At 32.8% G+C, this 12,553-nt stretch overlaps 1 long non-coding RNA gene across 1 annotated transcript; it reads left to right on the plus strand.

Annotated features, from left to right (window-relative positions):
• The first annotated feature begins 5,273 nt into the window (after nucleotides 1–5,273).
• LOC122147846 lies at nucleotides 5,274–5,823 on the plus strand. Its single transcript, XR_006161853.1, has 3 exons — nucleotides 5,274–5,322; nucleotides 5,426–5,491; nucleotides 5,687–5,823. It is a non-coding gene; the product is annotated as an uncharacterized LOC122147846 (long non-coding RNA).
• The last annotated feature ends 6,730 nt before the right edge of the window (nucleotides 5,824–12,553 follow it).

Below are 12,553 nucleotides of genomic sequence, written 5' to 3' on the forward strand. Positions count from 1 at the left end.
CGTAGAAGCATTATTTAACAGCCACCGCATAGCATTGTGTGATAGCATTAAAATTGGTATTTTCCCAGCTAACAGAATTTTGTTATAAGAACGTTCTCCAAATATTTCTTTTTATATCTGCTGCCTGTATTTCAGATTTTAACCAAAATGACCATTTGAGTATGAGTGTTGGTTCTGGGAACATAAAAAAATTTTATTTTTATTGTTTTTATTTAAATATTTTTAATATTTGAATTTTAATTTGTAACATTCCAAGGACATAAAAAGATTCAGTTTCCCTAATGTTAGTAGAATGTTATTTAAAGGTTTAGTTTGATTTTTGTTAGTAGTTCTTTCAATCATTCAAACACCTGCTGTGAACAAGCACTGAATGAAAGAGAAATAAGAACAGAAACTACACTTTTCTTCAGCCACAGCCTTAGATGAACTGAAGATAAAAGACATTAAATCTCTCAAGATCGGATAAAACAACTGCACAAACAGCATTACCAGCTTCAATTATTACTAACCAGATTGACTTTATTTCTGTCACACGTGTTCTTATTGAGAATTAACAGAGGTTTAGATGTTGATGTCTTATTGAAAATGATTTTTTAGATCACCATCATGGAGATCAATGTTTGCTTCAGTTGGGCTCTTGACCCTCGACTTTTGTTGAGTTGCTTCTTTCGCAGCCATTGTAATTATTTTCAGTAAACATTTCTGCATTGATTAAAGTAGATTAACATGGCGTCTGCTATGATAATAGCCAAACAACTGCATTGAAGTAGTTTTGAATAACGCAACTAATATAAAAAGAAATAAATAGAAACACTGTTGTTGAGTTTCAGGTAACAAATATTTAAGAGTATACAACTATTGTCTTGGTTAACTATTTGAAACATGTTTTGTGTCATTTATACAATCACAGACATCAACATTTGGCATATGAAACACATCAGTGGTGACATGCTTCATGCCAGCCTACAAAACACATTCATGGCTCCCAGCATGCATTGTTGTATTGTATTGTAATAATGCTGCTATAATCACAGTAGTACTGTTGTATAAACACAGTACTTTATTGTATATAAAAAATACTTTACCTGTATATAATTTGCAGTAAATTCACAGCAGTTAATTACCAGAAATTTCCTGTAAAATTACAGTAAGTTTTTAACAGTATATTCATCTGTTAATCTGAATATACTGTTTGTCACCATTCTTGAGATTCATACACTGGTTCTTGATGTCACTGTGTGCCTAAAAGAAGGTTTCCCTTCCCCACTACTTTTTTCAACAATGATTATGTAAAATCATAACCAACAGCACCTGAACATCTTTACTCTAAGCATGTCTAGCTGTCATAATTCAGTTACAACAGCCATACAAAATGTAATATTAAAAAGTCAAGGGTCAAGAGCCCAACTAAAGCAAACACTGACCACTATAATGGTAATCCTATAAATTTACCCTTTTCTCCTTCAGTGATACTGTTTGTGAACTTTGTGTGTCTTCAATAACTGTTTTGGGGGACTGAAGCACAATAGTATGTTCCTGCACAACCGGAGGCTGCAGTTTCAGGACCGCAGATCTAGGACCGCAGTTCTAGGACCCTAGTTTTTTGTGACAGCGCCACCTACCGTAATGGATGATATATCGATGGCTGCAGTTTCAGGACCGCAGTTCTAGGACCCTAGTTTTTTGTGACAGCGCCACCTACCGTAATGGATGATATAGCAATGGCTGGAGTTTCAGGACCGCAGTTCTAGGACCCTGTTGGTTTAGTTTGTAGTCATGTTTGTATATAGCATCAATATATTAATCTCAGTAGAATTTGTTTTTAAATGTGATTTTTGATTCAAAATGCATCAGAGGTTAATTTACTAAGTTGTGCTTTGAGTCACAATTTTAAATTTAAACATGAATTTAGAGCAAAATATAAATGAAAACTGTATATCAATTTTAAAACAATTGTAAAAAAAAAAAATGGAGAACCTTAAAAGTTTTAGTCTCTTGAATTATACAGTATATTGATTAACCTCCTTAAGGTGAATTAGCTCATTATCAGGTAAGTTAAATTTGGAATCAGTGTATGCAGTCACTAAATTACAGCCGATATTTTAAAGGTTGTTGAGAGGCAAGACAAGACACAAGAATGATTCAAGAATGTTTATTTATATATAAATTATATATATACACACACATATATACATACGCACACACACACTACCATTCAAAAGTTTGGGATCAGTAAGACTTGTAATGTTTTTTAAAGAAGTCTCTTCTGCTCATCAAGGCTGCATTTATTGGATCAGAAATGCCAAAAAAAAAAACTGTAATCTTGCAAAAAATGTTATTATAATATAAAATAATGGTTACTATTTAAATATCCTTTAAAATATTATTTATTTCTATGATTCAAAGCTGAATTTCCAGCATCATGACTCCAGTATAAAAGTGTCACATGATCCTTCACAAATCATTCTAATATGCTGATTTATTATTAGAATTATCAATGTTGGCAACAGACAAATATTTTTTTGGAAGCTGTGATACTTTTTTCAGGATTCTTTGATGAATAAAAAGTTAAAAAGAACAACATTTATTTAAAATAGAAATCTTTTCTAACAATATACACTACAGTTCAAAAGTTTATGGTCAGTACATATTTAATTTCTTTTTTGAAAGAAATTAAACCTTTTCATTCAGCAAGGGGGTGTGTTAAAATTGTTAAGAGGTGAGAGCAAAGATTTATATTGTTAGAAAAGATTAATATTTTGAATAAATGCCTGTTCCTTTTAATTTTTTATTCATCAAAGAATCCTGAAAAAAGTATCACAGCTTTCAAAAAAAATATTTGGCAGCACAACTGTTGATAATTCTAATAATAAATCATCATATTAGAATGATTTCTGAAGGATCATGTGACACTTTATACTGGAGTCATGATGCTGGAAATTCAGCTTTGAATCATAGAAATAAATAATATTTTAAAGGATATTTAATAGAAACCATGTATTTTATATTATAATAAAATTATATTATATAGCTATATATATATAATATATATTAATATGTCATTTTTTGGGGCGGCAACATCACAACAGCACCAAAGCGAACCCCTTTTCCTCAGTTGCTGCATGGATAGAATGGCTGTTAGGCTTCAACTCTAGAGAAAGAGAAAGCAAGAGACAGAGAGAGAGAGAGAGATAAAAAAGAAACATTTGTTTAACATATTCAACTGAAATATATATATATTAGATATATATATACTATATCTATATATAGATATATATATATATATATATATTATATATATATATATATATACGATACTATATCTGATATAACACTTATGCACTGTTGGAGTTTTAGAGAGAGAGCCAAACAGAATATTCATGTTACAAATTAGAACAAATTGTAACAAGCTATTAAAATTGCCAAACGCCTCATTCATCATTGCAAAACAATGCCAAAACAACAGGCTAACACATAGTGCAAGTCAGTGCAGTTTAATTATGAAAGATATTTTATACTTAAATTATGGTAAAAACAACGAGTATTAAGCCAGTATTCACACTAATACATTAAGCTGCAGGTAAATCTTACAAACCCTTACATCAACCATGCTCTTGTCATCTGATAAGTTTAATTAATGTGCTGGATAGATTCACCTTATAATACTTTGTCATTGAAAACTCAACAAGGATTTATGAAATCATGGCCACGAATTAACGTCGTAGTGTAATTAATACAACTAGCTCTCGAATTCTTAATTTGGTGAGAATTAATTATTAATTCATAGTTAGCAGTTCTCACTATGTAAACTTCGCACCGTTTAAACGTTATAAAATAAAACTTAATTAAATATCGGTACTCACCGTCTGATTGCTGTCCACGTCGTCCATCTTTAATTAGTGTTGGTCCAGTACGGTAGGTGGCGCTGTCACAAAAAAAACTAGGGTCCTAGAACCGCGGTCCTAGAACTGCGGTCCTGAAACTGCAGCCTCCGGTTGTGCAGGAATACCCTTCTCGACTGAAGACACAAACTTCTGAACATGATGCCTGTATCATATCATGTAAGCAAAAAAGTTGACGTTATGTGCATGCATATAATGTTTTCACAAGTTGTTTCATGATCGCCAACTACTGGCCTGGCATGAATAATATAGTATTCTTTAGCATAGTGTTTTTTGTTTGTTTGTTTTTTCAATGAAATCAATATTTTTGTGTAAATTTTACTTATTTTTTCATGTTCTTCTACTCATTTTGAATGGTTGCTTGTAAGCATCTAATTTGATTATTTCTAATTAATTCGAATGTGTTAAATTTAATTAATAATCTTGGATATAAAATTTTAAACAATTTTATTGAGTAAATAAAGTGAATCATTTTTTACAGTGTGTGTGTATGTATATATATATATATATATTTATATATATATATATATATATATATATATATATATATATAATGCAATTAATGGACTCTATGCACAGCAAAATCCGAGAAGGGTATTCCTGCACAACCGGAGGCTGCAGTTTCAGGACCACGGTTCTAGGACCACGGTTCTAGGACCCTAGTTTTTTTTTGTGACAGCGCCACCTACCGTAATGGATCAACACTAATTAAAAAAAGATGGACGACGTGGACAGCAATCAGACGGTGAGTACCGATATTTAATTAAGTTTTATTTTGTAACGTTTAAAAGGTGCGAAGTTTACATAGTGAGAACTGCTAACTATGAATTAATAATTAATTCCCACCAAATTAAGAATTCGTGAGCTAGTTTTATTAATTACTACGACGTTAATTCGTGGCTATGATTTCATAAATCCTTGTTGAGTTTTGATGACGAAGTATTATAAGTGAATCTAGCCAGCACATTAATTAAACTTATCAGATGACAAGAGCATGGTTGATGTAAGGTTTGTAAGATCTACCTGCAGCTTAATGTATTAGTGTGAAAACTGGCTTAATACTCGTTGTTTTACCATATTTAACTATAAAATATCTTTCATAATTAAACTGCACTGACTGCCTAGTTGCACTATGTGTTAGCCTGTTGTTTTGGCATTGTTTTTGCAATGATGAATGAGGCGTTTTGGCAGTTTTAATAGCTCGTTACAATTTGGCCTAATCTGCAGGCCTACTCCACATACAGTCCATTGTTATCATGTGTTAGTTTCTGTCATGTTCTGCATGGCCAATATGAAGTGATTTTATGGATTTGGTTAGGCTCATTGTAGGACAGATGATTAAAAAAGGCACTAGGGATATTTTTCATGATCTCAAAATATTCTAACAAGTCTTCCTTTCTGGTCCAGATTATCATTTCAGGTCAGAGTACAATAGAATTATTTTTGCACAATGCCTAGTACACCATTTTGCTACTGATATTTCTGTTATCATAAAAGTGATTGTTCTCTGATAACTATTTCAGTGAAGTGGAAGAATTTAATAGAAAGATTGACAAACAATTGAGGAAAGAAGAGAGATCATTCAATTGGTGGGTGTTGCTCTTATGTACTTAGACATTTGAAGCTTGTAATTAGATGTCAGTAACATGAATATTCTGTTTGGGTCTCTCTCTAAAACTCCAACAGTGCATAAGTGTTAATTCAGATATATCAGTTGAATATTTTAAACAAATGTTTCTTATTTATCCCTCTCTCTCTCTGTCTCTCGTTCTCTCTTTCTCTAGAGTTGAAGCCTACAGCCATTCTATCCATGCAGCAACTGATGGAAAAGGGGTTCGCTTTGGTGCTGTTGTGATGTTGTCGCAAAAATGACATGTGTGTGTATGTATATATATATATATATATATATATATATATATTATTATATCTGTATTATATATTTATATTATGGATATGGAATCAGTAAGACTTGTAATGTTTTTAAAGAAGTCTCTTCTGCTCATCAAGGCTTCATTTATTTGATCCAAAATACAGAAAAAAAAGGTAATCTTGCAAAAATGTTATTATAATATAAAATAATGGTTTCTATTTAAATATCCTTTAAAATATAATTTTCTATCACTTCTTAACAATTTAACACGTCCTTGCTGAATAAAAGGTTTAATTTCTTTCAAAAAAAGAAAATAGAAATTTACCGACCCCAACATTTGAACAGTAGTGTATATTGTAAGAAAAGATTTCTATTTTTAAATAAATGCTCTTCTTTTTTTTTCTTTTTACCTTTTTATTCATCAAAGAATCCTGAAAAAAAAAAAGCATCACAGCTTCTAAAAAAATATTTGGCTGTTGCCAACATTGATAATTCTAATAATAAATCAGCATATTAGAATGATTTCTGAAGGATCATGTGACACTTTACACTGGAGTAATGGCTGATGGAAATTCAGCTTTTCATCACAGAAATAAATTATATTTTAAAGGATATTTAAATGGAAACCATTATTTATATTCTAATAACATTTTGCAAGATTACAGTTTTTTTTTTTCTGAATTTTTGATCAAATAAATGCAGCCTTGATGAGCAGAAGAGACTTCTTTAAAAAAAACATTACAAGTCTTACTGATCCCAAACTTTTGAACGGTAGTATATATATATATACACACACACACACATATATACATAATTTATATATAAATAAACATTCTTGAATCATTCTTGTGTCTTGTCTTGCCTCTCAACAACATTTAAAATACGGCGGCTGTAATTTAGTGACTGCATACGCTGATTCCAACTTTAACTTACCTGATAATGAGCTAATTCACCTTAAGGAGGTTAATCAGTATACTGTATAATTCAAGAGACTTTTAAGGTTCTCCATTTTTTTTTACAATTGTTTTAAAATTGATATACAGTTTTCATTTATATTTTGTGTAAATTCATGTTTAAATTTAAAATTGTGACTCAACGCACACTTAGTAATTAACCTCTGATGCATTTTTAAATCAAAAATCACATTTAAAAAAACAAATACTACTGAGATTAATATATTGATGCTATATACAAACATGACTACAAACTAAACCAACAGGGTCCTAGAACTGCGGTCCTGAAACTGCAGCCATCGCTATATCATCCATTACGGTAGGTGGCGCTTTCACGAAAAACTAGGGTCCTAGAACTGCGGTCCTAGATCTGTGGTCCTGAAACTGCAGCCTCCAGTTGTGCAGGAACATACTATTGGCAAAATCCCCAGCGTTAATTTAACACTCTGAGTGTGGACTCATATAAACTCTGAAGTAGTGTTAAAAGTAACACTGAAGCAGTGTTGAATTAATAAGATAATTAGGTGATTAATTGAGTGATGATTGACCATTATTGAAGACACCTGATGTTAACAAGCAGAATCACCAAACGAGAAAATCACAATTTGTTTGTCATCATTATAGTGGTCAGTGTTTGCTTTAGTTGGGATCTTGACACTTGACTTCATAATATTAAATTTTGTTTGGTTTATGTAATTGAGTTATAATAGACAGACAAGCCAAGAACAAAATACATGATGATGGGATCCATGGATGAGTTTTTATTGGCTACAACATGCTTTTTTGATGGTCACCATTGTTGTGATGCTCACGCTGATTCTTGATGTCTGTGTGTCTAAATTAAAGAGCGCTTTGTTGTCTGTCAGATGTCTGACTACCCCAAAAGTTCCAGATCTTGTATTTTTTTCACCTAGTTTACGTACTCAAAGCAAACCCAATTGAGGTGCTCAGGTCACTACATGACAATTAATTCAAAACATAATCAACACCACATGATCACTTTTCCTCTGGTTTGTCTGTCTGTTATAACTCATTTATCACAGCCACACAAAATATAAAGTTGTCAGCTTAAGGGTCAGGATCCCAACTAAAGCAAACACTGACCACTATAATGGTGACACACAAATTGTGATTTTCTCGTTTGGCGATTGTGCTTGTTATTATCAGATGTCTTCAATTACGGTCAATCTCATTAATTCAACACTGCTTCAGTGTTACTTTTAACACTGCTTCAGAGTTTATATGAGTCCACACTCAGAGTGTTAAATTAACACTGGGGATTTTGCTGTGTAGTGTACATACACTTACATAATCCATCTGTATAGTATGTTCATAGCACACCTATCTGTATATCATGCTCTGATAGTATTTAAAATCTGTAAATTATGTCCATAATACTGCCTTATTTGTAGATTTATTGTACATTTGTAACATATTGTAGACACTGTATATCCTGTTCTTACTGCTTACTGCACTTCTAGCTACATGCTTACTGCATTAAGTTGCCTTGTACCTTACATGTACAATGACAATAAAGTTGAATCTAATCTAATCTAAAAAAATAAAATAAAATTGCCCTTAACTTGACAAATTGTATTAATTTAGTTGATGTTAATGCTGGTTATAAATTAAATCACTTTACAGAAAAAGCAAATAACACTTTTTCTAACACCATCCTATAATATATTTAGAAAAACATTTAAAATCTTTTCCTTGTATGGCTCTTCTGCCTTTCTTCAAAATGATTTAATATTGCTTTAATATCATTTGTTCTTTTATGTAAATTAGGTGTCGTGAACTGGAGTGCATTTTCTGCACTATACAACCTGAGTTCCAGGTTGCAACTTATACTTATTGCAAATAGTAGCAAGTATCTGCACCTCAGTATTGTAGTACATTATAAAACAGTATTGCAATAATAACCTATTGAGTGTAAAATTATAATTTTAATTCAAATTATTATATGGATGCCACCTTATTGGGACAATAAAGCCCTCCCTCACAACGTTTTGATTATTTCCTTCATTTTTATTGAAAATACATGCTTTTCTGATGTGATTTGAAATTTGAAAAAGGAGAAAAAAAACTTAAGTCAAAAGGAACACTCGAACCCGGGTTGATTGCATCAAATTGTAAACAACACACGTTTTATCATCTGCAACACTAGAGCTGACGACTGATTTTCATCTGTTTTACTCTTGAATAGCTCAATAAGACATATATGAGGTGTTACTAAAGTGTAATATTACAATACACACAGTGAAGTAAAGTACAACATAATGTTAATATATTGTAAATAAAATACTACACAGATATTACAGAATAAACTCTGTAATTCCGTATAATTTTACCTCAGATGAAACATGGTTAAAATAATGGATATGTGCTGTTTGCTGTATTATATTTTACAGTTGTTTTCCCTTCTTTTTTTCCACCTTAATGTTCTTTAATACTTCAACATTTTATTAAAGTATTCTGTTAAGTATGCGCATGCATTTTAATGCACGCAAGACGCGAAAACAACTAACGTCATCACGCAATGCAAATTACACACGCATGCGTGCTAAAGACATACCTTACGTCACTTTGCGCATGCGCGGTAAACACATACGTGACGTACGTACGTGACGTCACCGCGCTACAGTCTGCAGCGAGGGGTGTCTCCTGAGTTTACTAATCACTGTCTTCAGGATCATTAGAAAATCACAGGAAGGTGTGTTTGATTAGGGTTGGAGCTAAACTCTGCAGGAAAGTGGATCTCACAAGCCAGATTTGAGGGTTACTGTTTTATTGGTTAAAATGATGCCACCACCATGGAGATCAGTGTTTGCTTTAGTTGGGTTCTTGATCCTTGACTTTCTGTGTGAGATTTTTCTCTGTAGAAATGTTCTATAGCAAAGAAAAGATGCTAGTGGTCTAAAAGCCTGAGTTGCTACAAATTTTTTTTTTTCAATATCAAAGCATTATGGAGGCATTTGTTTAGTGTTTTTTAATTCAGTTCAATAACAGCTGAATGTCAGTCAGTAACACAAAAAGAGTGACCATGTCATGATGTTCATTCATCATGAGATATAATCAGAAAGAGTAAGCTCATCTGCTCACCTGCTCGATTCAGTAATGTAGAAGTGTTTGCTGTGAAACATCATTACAATTATTTAGAATAAATTTTTTTTTGAATTAATAAAAGGGGCAAGAGACCAACTAAAGCAAAGCTTGACCACAATTATGGTGGCATTGTGTTATTTTTTATTTTTTCTAGTTGATTTCATGTGTTATTTTTTATTTTTTCTATTGTAGTTCTTGTGTTTCTCTTTTCTTCAGTGATGTTGATTGTTAACACCAGGTGTTCACCACTAATGCACAATCATCATTTAATTAGTCACTTAATTATCTTATTAACTTTAACTCTTTGAGGACTTGGGATATGACTTGAAGACTTGCTTGTGACTTGAAAGTCCCACCTCTGAAAATACAAGATTATTATTATAAGATGCTATATTAAGACATATTGTTATTATTACATTTCAGTATAAAAGTTAGCTAAAACTTACCTTTGATGATGTATATTATCTCAAAAATGTCCTATGTTTTATAAAGGTTTGTGACCTACATTCATCTCATGGCGTTCTGGAAACTCATTGAGCCTGCATCCCACAGAATGATTCGTGTGACCGGGGCAAAAGCAGCTACGACAAGTGGTGAAGTTGGAGCAACAGGCAATGCATCTGTAAATATATGTATAGTATAGTTTTTCCTTTCTTCCTATCAGAATCAGAAAGAGCTTTATTGCCAAGTATGCTTGCACATAAAAGGAATTTGTTTTAGTGACATAAGCTTCCAGTACACAAAGACAACAACAACACACAGACAAAAAAATAAAAAAGACAAACGTCGCTGCCCGATGAAACTCACGTATGTCCAAAACGGTTACTTTTCAGGAAGTGGAAAAAAATTAAAAATAATTCAAAAATGTAGCGTTGTCATACTTGGTACGGCATCTTTACATGTAACCATATTCTTGCCAGTGTAATGATATAATCCACATTTGACCAAAATTGAGTTTAAACGTGCATATTTTACAGTAACGGTGGTCGATACGCGTTTCTTCCCGATCATTAATTAGAATGGCCAAGTCGCGTTTCATATTGACAGATGAATACGCTCAGTTTATTAAATAGCCTGCGTCTTAGTTTATTAAATACGCTTAGTTTATTTAATATTAATTATAAATTTATTAAATGTCTCTTGCAAACTATGAAGGGACAATGAATCAATACACTGACATGTTAATGCTAGACAGATACTTTGTTTGCACAGTCCTACCGTAATTTTGTCACTCCTAGATGTACGTCTGGCGTCAGGGGGGAAACGTTTACCTCGATGAAGGAAAGTCATTGTCTCACCAGGCTATGTTTATTTGGCAATGTATTGCAGAAAAGAAAAGTAAAACTTCACGAGACCAGCGAGATGCTTCCACAGGGCGGGAGATACGCAGCGTGATTGACAGCTTTGACACCAAATGGATATACGTGAAAATCAGATGACATGATTTCACAACTTTTCATTGGCCATTTAGATATGTGAAGCATACTGTATACGGAAATGAACCTGGACATTCAATCCGTCGAAAAATCTCAAAATCGGCAAAATGGACATACGTGGTTTTCATTGGACAGCGACGTATTACAAAATAAATAAAAAATTAAATAAATTGGATGAACAGTTGTTCTATAGATGATAATGGAATAGAATAGATTGAGATGCAGGGATGTACTAGGATGGAGGGGTAACAAAAAAATATAAGGATATTGCACATTTTTATTGCATAAGTGGGGAACATTTAACTGTTCATGAGGTAGATTGCCTGGGGGAAGAAACTGTTCTTGTGCCTGGATGTCCTGGTATTTGCTGCTCTGAAGCGCCGGCCAGATGGCAAAAGTTCAAAAAGGGGGTAACTTGAATGTGAGGGATCCAGAGTGATTTTCTGAGCCCTTTTCTTCACTCTGGATGTATACAGTTCTTGAAGGGTGGGCAGGGGAGCACCAATAATCCTTTCAGCAGTCTGAATCGTTCTCTGTAGTCTTCCGATGTCTGATTTTGTAGGTGAACGAAACCAGACAGTTATTGAAGTACACAGGACAGACTCAATGAAGGCTGAGTAGAACTTTTTCAGCAGCTCCTGTGGCACACAGCAAAATCCCCAGTGTTAATTTAACACTCTGAGTGTGGACTAATATAAACACTGAAGCAGTGTTGAAGTTAATGAGAAAATTAGGTGATTAATTGAGTGATGATTTACCATTATTGAAGACACCTGGTGTTAACAAGCAGAATCACCAAAGAAGAAAACCACAATTTGTATGTCACCATTTTAGTGGTCAGTGTTTGCTTTAGTTGAGCTCCTGACCCATAAGTTGTTAATGTTAAATTTTGTGTGTATGTGTTAATTAAGATTACATCAACAATTTGAAAATAAAGGTCTGATATTTTTAATGTAATCAGTCAGCTGATTTTAAAAGTTAGTTCTGTATAAAGAAATCTTTAATTCAGACACACGTACATTAAGAATCAGCGTGAGAATCACAACAATGGTGACCATCAAAAAAGCATGTTGTAGCCAATAAAAACTCTTCCATGGCTCCCATCATGCATTGCGGCATGAATAAAGTATGAGCTGAATTGTCTTTGAAACTTCTTATTCTTATTATATTCTTTTATTCTTGCTGTTTTTATGTGACTTTTTAGTAGCTTGTTTTGTGATGTTCAGAATTGATCTGTTTATCTGAATATGCTGTTTGTCACCGTTGTTGAGATTCATATGCTGATTC

Source organism: Cyprinus carpio, chromosome A15 (genome assembly GCF_018340385.1).
Source record: "Cyprinus carpio isolate SPL01 chromosome A15, ASM1834038v1, whole genome shotgun sequence".
Lineage (NCBI taxonomy): Eukaryota > Metazoa > Chordata > Actinopteri > Cypriniformes > Cyprinidae > Cyprinus > Cyprinus carpio.